We start from the raw sequence: 9,161 nt of genomic DNA, 5'->3' as shown, positions 1-9,161 counted from the left end.
CCTGGTTTAGATAGCAGTTAAAGAAGTTAATTATTTATTTGCTGACTCTTACAGGCTTTTTTTTGAAGAATAAAACAATGTATACAATTACCATAAAGCAGCACATAATCCATAGCTTTTCTGAAATTTGACATTTTCAGTAGACGTTTTCCTCTCAGATGGATGTCAACATATCTTATCAATGGCATAAATTCATCTCTGCTATGGATAAGCACAGTGCCAGGGCTGTGTAGTAGGGAACTAACTCCCCACATGTGCGCTCTCGCTCACTCTCGCTCTCTCTCTGGATAGAAGTGACCCTTACTAAATTTAGGTTTTGTGGAAGCTTGTTTGCTTTACAAAGCCTCATTTTTATTTGAAAATAAATCTGATGTCTATTCTTAAAATCTTTCCTATTTAATTTACTTAGAGTAAATTTACCTAGAGGGTACAGAGAAGAGCTTTTGTGAATATGTATAAGTGTTATTCCCCTTACAGGTGTCAATATACCCTCTATATGCAATAAACTCCTCATCATTTAGAGTACATGAGAATTACCATGAAATAAGACTAAATAAAGCTTGGCAGCAAAGTGCAGAAAATGTTCTTTTATCAAGGCTACCAGAATGGAGATCATTGCCTAATGTGCTTGGATATTGCATGCTTCTGTTTCTAAGCATGGAATCTGAAATGAACAATTCTTTTCAGATAAAGTTGCACTGCCTGATTTTATTTTATTTTTACCATGAGGAAAATATCAGCTATAACTCTCAGATTTCATTAACTGTGGTATATCCTGCTACAAGCCATAGCATGGTAATGCTACAAAGCCATGAGATGAATGGTAGTCATTACTGCTGTACACAGCACATGCCTCTGAAAAGAGCTGATCAACTGGGTGGACTTTCAGTCAGGAAATCACCATTTCAGTCAGGCATTTACCTGGCCTAGGGGAGAGAGAAGCCCTCTCTGAAATCAGGCTAGATGTATGTATTGAGAGAACAAGCAACCCAAACTTGAAGTCAGTGCAAGACAAGGAATCCACGTTTCAGGAAGGAAAGCTCTTTTATCACACTTAGAGATGCTGATCACCTTGCAGTCATTTAAATCTACAACATGCCAAATGGGGTGGCCTACAGGATGAGCTCTCCCATCCATACCAGATCTCTATGGCTAGCAATCATGACATGTTCATGTCTGTCTTAGCCTGTGGATTTTTTTGATAGAAACCCCAAGCAGTTTGCCAAATAGTCATAATCTTCTACAACAGAAAAGTGACTGGAACACATCAGTCTGGTAGCTCCGGGTCTGGTTTCACCACATTCTAGAGTTCTTGGAAGAAACTCAGTGGCTACAATACAGAGCTGCGAGTTCATGGGAAACATCATGGGAATTTGGGGGATTTTGGCCATGTTCAACCCTATAAAACCTCTGTGAAACATCTAACGAGAGTTTATACAGCAGTCCCTTGGATTTGTGTTACTTTTGTCTTGCTACAAGATGTATTCCTACCTGCTCAGATTTGGGGAGAAGTTGTTAGGCTTTTTTCCATTTTCAAGATGAGATGTACTTATCCTGTAAGGAAAGCTTTTAAAAATTCTTTTCACCATTGTATTCATTTAAGGGCAAATCACCATCTTTTCCCCTTTCTTCTCCAGTTCTGCAGTTGTGTGTTGACAGAATATGCCAGAGGGACGTTTAAAAGGTGGTAGAAGCTGTGAAGATTCTTTGTAAAATCAGCAGTACCCTGAACCCTACAAGACAAGATAGAAAAGGGTTTCACGTAAGATGATAGCAGCAATAGTTTAGCTGGTCCTTTCTTAAGTTGACTCATTAGGTGACAGGAAACATGTAGCACATTTTTAGCCTAAAATTGAGGAAAGACAACACCTTACTCCAAGAATATTTTCTAAGGCTATAAAAACTACTTGTAAATTCTTGAAAAACTTTGAGCAGAGAAAATTCTGTTATGAGGCATGTATTATTTTACCTTAATTGTTTCAGGGAACATAACAGAGGAAGGCTTTTGCTGTATGAGATGACTTGAGAGCGTTAAGGCATAGATTTTGCTATGTTGTCTTTCAGAAATGAGAAATGCTGCTGGTGTGAGGACAGCTGAGAAGCTCAGTGATGAACGGCTACCGTGTCAATCCAGATCATACACAGAAGAGATTTAAGTCTCTGCCTGTTGAACTGAATGTTGCTTTTAGGGTTGCCTCTCAACCTCAGTGTTGCCTCAACACAGCTTCTTAAGGTAAACCTCTCCATCCTAAACCACTGCAACTCAGTGTGACTTATCTGTGCTGAGTAATTCCAGCTACTGATGTTAAACTACACTGCAAGAAACTGTGCGTTAGCGTATCTCCGAATGCTCCATCTGTCTCTTCTGACAACCCATTGCCTTCTTCTGCTGGCCATTCATCAATGGCTTTGGCATTCCAGGGTCTGACAGTCTGAATGCATGGCCAACCACACAGCTGTACTACAGTGATCATGGCTTCAAGAATGTAGATTGAGGGCATTTACAGAGTAATCTATGGAATGTAAATCTTTTGTTTAGAGCAAATTCAGTTTCTAGTCCTTGTGGTTGTGCCTGGATGACCTGGTTGTGACCTTATGACTGGGCTGTTGGAGTGAGTCTGTTTGTCCATAGGAAAAAAAGAATGTGAAAATCTCTTTCCAGTAAGATGTACCTTAACCACACTGATGACAATAATTCATTGGGGGAAATATCGGACTCTGTCTCTTGTCACTCTTCAGAACAGTGCCCTCACAGACACAGGGGCACTAACAGTCTCCTTTTGAGTCCCACAGTCCTGTCCCCTTTTGAGGTTTAAGATTTCATCACCGCATGTCACCAATGGGGCAGCCATTTGCCAGGCATGAGGAAGTCGCATACTCCTCTTATTTCCAAGGTCGAGCAGTGGAAGACAGCACAAAATCCCACTTCTTTCTAAAGGCAAGCGGAACAGGCAGAGTCATTCTGCCCATCCTACTATTTCCAATTAAATGTTTTCTTTCTTCTGTTTTCTTCCTGTCTTAAGCCAGCTGCAGCATTTTTAGGACCCTTTCACCAGATTACCTAAACTTCTCAGGCAGACTGGGTGCCTGTTAAGCCATCTGATGGTGCTGGGAAATCTCTGCTCTGATATTGAATTATTTCCTGGTCATCTGCGCACAGAAGCTTGCTTTTCCTGGTAATCAGCTGAATGAGGCAGGGGATCACATTTCACTACAGCTGTGAGAAGCGTGGATAATGAAATGCCTGTTGTGTGATATATTTTCACTATCTTGATAGCCTTTAAAATATTTTTCCAGGTCCATTCTTTCCTACTGTGTTATAAGTCTACCTGATGAAGTTATTGGCAATCTTGGGTGCTTTATATGGCACTATTGGGAAAGATGTGTCTGTTTTCCCATTAATGTCCTAAGTGATCTTTGTATGTAACATTAGTTCTCTAGTCCATTGTGTTGCTGCTTATGAGTCAGCCACAGCTTTGTAACTACTACTACTGAGCAGTCAGCAGAGGAAAATCCTATCAAAAATCCTATCCAAATTTAAATGTTATAATTAAAACAACAAAAAATGATAACTAATGTTACTTATTAGAGACCTGGACAATACATATTCATTTAAATCAAGGTAATTCCGTAGATCCCCAAATTAGTAGCTGTAGCATTATATTCCAGAAACAAATTTTGAAGCTTTTTCTCTGTAATATTGGTGAAATCAGGCAAAGTTTCCAGTTTATGAGAGTTTTACTAGGATATTAGATGCTTCCAGTTTTCACCAAGAACATCTCATACAGCTTTTCCCAGGATGCATAATTTCTTACTTTCACTGGACAGAAGACAAGACCAATAACCTGCTATATTACATAAGCATGTTGTTCCAGTTGATTGAATAGTTGGCATTAAATTTTGATATGTTCCTAAAATCCATAAAGCTGCTATATATTTATAATGCTTTCTATTATGTGTGTGCTGTCTGTAACACTAAAACCATCTCTTTCTTTGTGTTTCACCTGGATTCAGCTGACATAACTCACTCAAGTGTTGTAATAGGTATACAACCAACTCCTAGAAGGCAATATGTGTATTCAGAATGTGCTCATCCTTTTGATCTATCAGACTATATCTGTAGATATACTGGGAATACTGAAAAGCCTATTTACCCTCAAAAATTACCTGCTTCCCAGGCTTTGTTGACTGTAGATGCTTTAATTGGTGATATATCGTTTAAATCAAAACTTCCAAATCTTTTCCAAGGGGAAGGGTGATGATAAGCCAGAGTTATTTTTCTCATCTGTCTATGTTTCTTTCAGGTCAGTGTAATCAAAGCTAGTGATTTGCCTTTCTTTGTGACCAGCTCTTTTGCAATAGAACTTGCTTTATGATGTTAGTAATGGTTGTAGAAACTAATTTTCCACAGTAAAATAGTATATTGTTTTCTGTGGTTCACAAGTAGAATAGAATCTAGGCCAAATGTTTCAGATGAATTTTTAGAATCATAACTGTTAATAACTGTAGTAAACATGTTTTAGGGTTTTTTGAAAATCAGTACTAAATACTCTCTCCTACATTAGCAACAATGCAATCAAAGAATCTGAATGGGTAGGAAAGCAGGAATTAGGCTAATCGGAAATCTGTCTTACTTACCGGCAAATGTTTAAAGACAAACTCTTACCTTGTGATTGGGAGAACAGAATAAAATGTTTCCCATATGTTGCCGTTCAAGCTTTAAAGGACACAAGCAATTTTAGAAAAGACATTAGTCATTACTGGTAGGTTGCTTGAACATGGAAAATGCAAGATAGACTTAATTCCCCTTTTCATTTGATCTCTTTCCTTTTTCTCTCAGCTTTATACATATTCATGCCTGCTTTGAGGGTTCCTTTACATAGCTGAGCATGGGAATTGCTGTTAGTGAAAGACCTCTCCCCTCATGTTAAAATGTGTCACAGAGAGAATGGACTAGAGCAGCTCATCTGGTTTTGAGCACTAAATATTAATTGTTGCAGAGGAAAATATTTTTTTAACCCATTAAAATGCCATATTGGCTTTTCCATAAATAGCATCCAAATTTTGGTGTCCTTGGACACAGTGCCCTATCTGAAGTCTGTTTCATGCTGGAAGTTGATTTTTATGTTATGGGGTGTTAAAGCCTGGAAAGTGTGCAGGGAGAAGAAATTTAACATCAGTATACAAGATACTAAAAATATATTTTCAGGTTGGAAATACTCATGAAGTAGATACTGCCTGGAAGGAGTGTATTTCCATTGTAAACATGGAAAGTCATTTAAAGCTAACTATGGATAGATACCTATACAGTCCCATACTTCAGAGTCAGAACAGATTTTTTGACTCTGGTAGTGGAATTATGGCTTAACCTTGGATTTTGCATGGCAAATGTCAGCTTCTCATCACAGGACCTCATAATATGCTACAAAGAAAGAATTCTTCATTTCTGTGCCATATAGATTTTTATAATTCATACTACTGAGGCACAAGGCACTTTCAGATACTTTGCAGAAAAACTCAGTGTGTCTGAAGGGCCCTGCCAGTCCTGTGCTCTTACTGCCAGGCAGCAGTTGGTCATCTGTTCTTTTTTTCTTTCATTCAAAAGAGCATGAATGCTTCTACTAAAGTTACAAGAAAATTTGCCATTATTGATGAGGTAAAATATGAGCTACTATATGAAATAACAGAAGAAAGACGAAGTTTTCAGATCAAATTTGCTGAACCTCTTTGACTTTGTATTACTATACAAGCTATGCAAATTGACTTGATTTAGGCAGGAAGTGGTGAGCAGGAAGTTAATAAATACCTTAGGACTATGTCAAAATGACAGGAGTGACTCCATGTGCTAAATATTTCCTGACAACATCAATCTCTCTTTAAGGAGAAAAGTGTAAATGCCTCTGTCTGTTGAAGGCTTTTTCAAGGAACCACAGCTTGAATTACCATTGTCATCTTTTGGAAATTAAAACCTAGCGGGGTTATTTATTCTCATAAGTCTATAGAAATTTTGTATATTGCTTTATAGCAATATATATAATATACAAAGGCTGAGCAATGAGCCAGCTAGCATTTCCACAGGATCTCGCACCTATTGTGGAGGCTTCTCCAGGGATGGGTCCTTGGACCTGTGGCTGGGACTGCCAGGCTGTGCTGGGGGCAGCGTGGCCTGGGCATGGCGCGAGGAGGGCTCCACCTCCCTCGGCGCACATCGTCCAGAGCCGGTGGGCCCCAAAGACCACCTGTCCCTGCCACAGTAAACCACTGACCTCAGGGTGAGAGGTTCCCTCTCACACTTCCAGGCCCCTGAACCAGTCAGTGCCATCCATGAAGACCTGGAAAATACTTCTGAATGTGTAATTATTTTAGCAAGAGCTGTCTTTTACCAAAATAGCTGCAGCGGACAAGCCCTGGTTAGAATGCAGTTGTACAAGATAATGATATCTCAGATAATTTCCTTCCTTTACAGCAATGAGATACGGTTGTGCGTGTGCGTGCACACCAGTATGACCGTCTCTTTGCTAAGGAGCTTGTTGAACTACCATCACTGGTATCTTCTGTAAAGAACCAGGACATTGATGTTGTTTGCAGGAGAATGAAATCATTTGTAAACTAAATGCTGAATCAAAACCTTAAATAAGCTCGGTTCCCCACGAATGGAAAGCTCTCGTATCTAGGCGTCTGGCAGGTCAGAGAAGAGCAGGAAGCAGCTGAATCATTTTTGAAAGAATGGAGCTAATCTTATTCTAACACCTGCAGTCAACAAGGTACATGACAATACCTAAGCTGTAGTAACGCTACTAGGTTTTGGCGATGTTTTGGCTAAAACACAGTCGTTGACCTAACGCAGGTCGGTGCCTTAGGTGAGGCGGCGGCGGCGCGGCCAGCGGGGGGCGCCCGGCGCCGCGGCGGGAGGTGGAATCGGTGCGACACCGGCAGGAAAAATCCAGGCTTCCTCCCGTGTTGCGCAGCTGGGCGACTTCCTTCTGCCCCGGCTCCTCCAGCCCCTGGCCGGATCCAAGGGTTTCACCTGCTCGTGGTACAGCAGAAACAAAGAGCTGTGATGAAGCCGTGTTACAAATCTCATACCTTCCGGTTCGAAAGTCGTTTATTGCAGAAACATTTTTTATAGCAACAGGAAGCCTTGTTGGCAGCGTCTTTTAATTATGCTCTGAAACTAATCAAGGAAAAGAGAAACTGTTTTGAACACAGGAAGCTAAACAGCTAATCATACATTTGAGTGCCTATTTCCATGGGGGATGTACAAGTACTTAAGTGTTGCTGAACTCTGAACGCATCAGCAATCTGTTAAATGGGTATAAAATGCAGCATTATTACACAGGGGAAGGGGGGGATTCTTACCCCCCTGTGTTAGGCACCTGCCCTCCGTCACCAAAGGGAGTGAGAGGTGACCAAGAGCAGGGGCTCTGGAAAACTCTGCCTCTTTTCATTAATTATAGAGGAAACCTAAAGAGACTAGACAGAAATTAGGCACTTAAAACAGAATGGTGTGAATACGCTGCTTTATTTTATTACTGCCTGATGCTAATTGCCATGATTGTCATAGCTGAACAGCTTTGGAGAGCTGTTACTAGACGTAATAAGGTTCACACTGAAAAGCTCTTCATTCATTCATTTTTCTCCATTTTTAGGGTCAAATCTTTCCTTGGTGTTAAAAGCAGAGGTATATGAATTGGAACAAAGCTCACCTTCTCCTTTGAAACCACATGGTATGTAATACATGATGCAGAGTACTGCATTGCCCGTAACAGTGTATGCCATATAGCCCTGCTTCCCAAAGGGAGCATCCCAGTGTCTCCAAGAGCTTCTCTTGCCCTGCTGCTGAAAAGCGTCTCATCAGCTGTGGAAAGCTCAAACTGTCTCTCTCCAAAGCTCTAAATTAGATCGGAGATGACTTGAACCGCACGCATAGCAAGCGAAGTCCGATAAGTAACCTACAAAAGCACTAATAACTGAAATGTTATAAGGACATTTAGGGTGTTCTGCACCTCTTTACAAAGCATGGACGGCAGAAATAATTTTTTTTCTCTCTCATAAACCCTTAGAGGAATATTATGAAAGTGAAGCTAACCTGCTGTAAAACAAGCAGGAGTGAGGAAGGCTCAGACTCAGACCACGTGTGTTCCTAGCTAAGTCTTTCAGCAGGTTCAAAATGTTCCCTGACCCTGTAACCCGCTTGATTTGTTTTTTGCTGAGCACAGCCAGTCTATTCCAGGCACTTCACAAACATGAACTTTAGCTCTTCAGGGAGAAAAAGGCAGAAAATTATTTGTCTAGTATCACTGTCTTATAGGCATACAGCTTCGACTGGATATCTAGCTGACTGCTTTGGCAGGCCTTCCTGCCTTGGCAGTGAAGGTTTCTATTGGCAGCTCACACAGTAATTTACAGAGTTTACTGTAGAGTCCCGTTAATGTTCTGCCGCATCACAGAACCGTTGTGGGAAAGTTCATGGGTCCCACCCGGCTCTGTGCAGTGCCTGCTAAGGGTCACGCACGCCCGTGCTCCTGAGATACTCCTTTCCAAGGTGACTTGCCAAAGCGGTCTTTTGCCTTGTCTTGCATCTGCACTCACATTTCTGCTATTGGCAGTGTCAGTGGGAGGACGCTGGGTCAGGGTTTGGGTGTCTCACGTTCTTTGTGGATAAAGAGCGGAGGGGGAGACGTGCATCCGGACACAGAAAAGCAGCAAAGTTCTTTTCAAATGACGGTGAAAAAATCGCAGCCCACAGTACCTGCTGCTGTAATGCAGGAAGCCTGCCAGGCTCTGAAGGAAGAGCGGCGCAGAGACAGTCCCGCCGTTGTTCTGGTTATGTTCTGGTTATCTCGAAATGTTCTGGTTCCGTATGTTCTGGTTATCTCGAAACACCTTAGGATGCCTCTGTAAGCAGATGTTGGTGATGCAGCAACGGGAAGCCGGGGAGGCACGGGGGCTCCGGCCGCAGGGCTTCGGCGGCAGGGCCGGAGGGCGCCCCCGCGGGTGCGGAGCGGAGGGGCGCGGGCGGGCGCGTAAGGCGTGAGCAGCACAGCGCCGCGCCCGATCGCTTTCGCGCGAGGGCTCGTTGTGCCCCTCTCCGCCGCCCCCGGCCGCGCGCACGGCTGCGGAGCGCGGGGGCCGGGCGGGAGACGGGCGGGAGACGGGGG

Source organism: Apteryx rowi, unplaced genomic scaffold (assembly GCF_003343035.1).
Source record: "Apteryx rowi isolate R43461 unplaced genomic scaffold, aptRow1 scaffold_1082, whole genome shotgun sequence".
In the NCBI taxonomy this organism is placed as follows: Eukaryota; Metazoa; Chordata; class Aves; order Apterygiformes; family Apterygidae; genus Apteryx; species Apteryx rowi.
The sequence above is the reverse complement of the archived record's forward strand: the minus strand, read 5'-3'. Positions refer to the sequence as shown.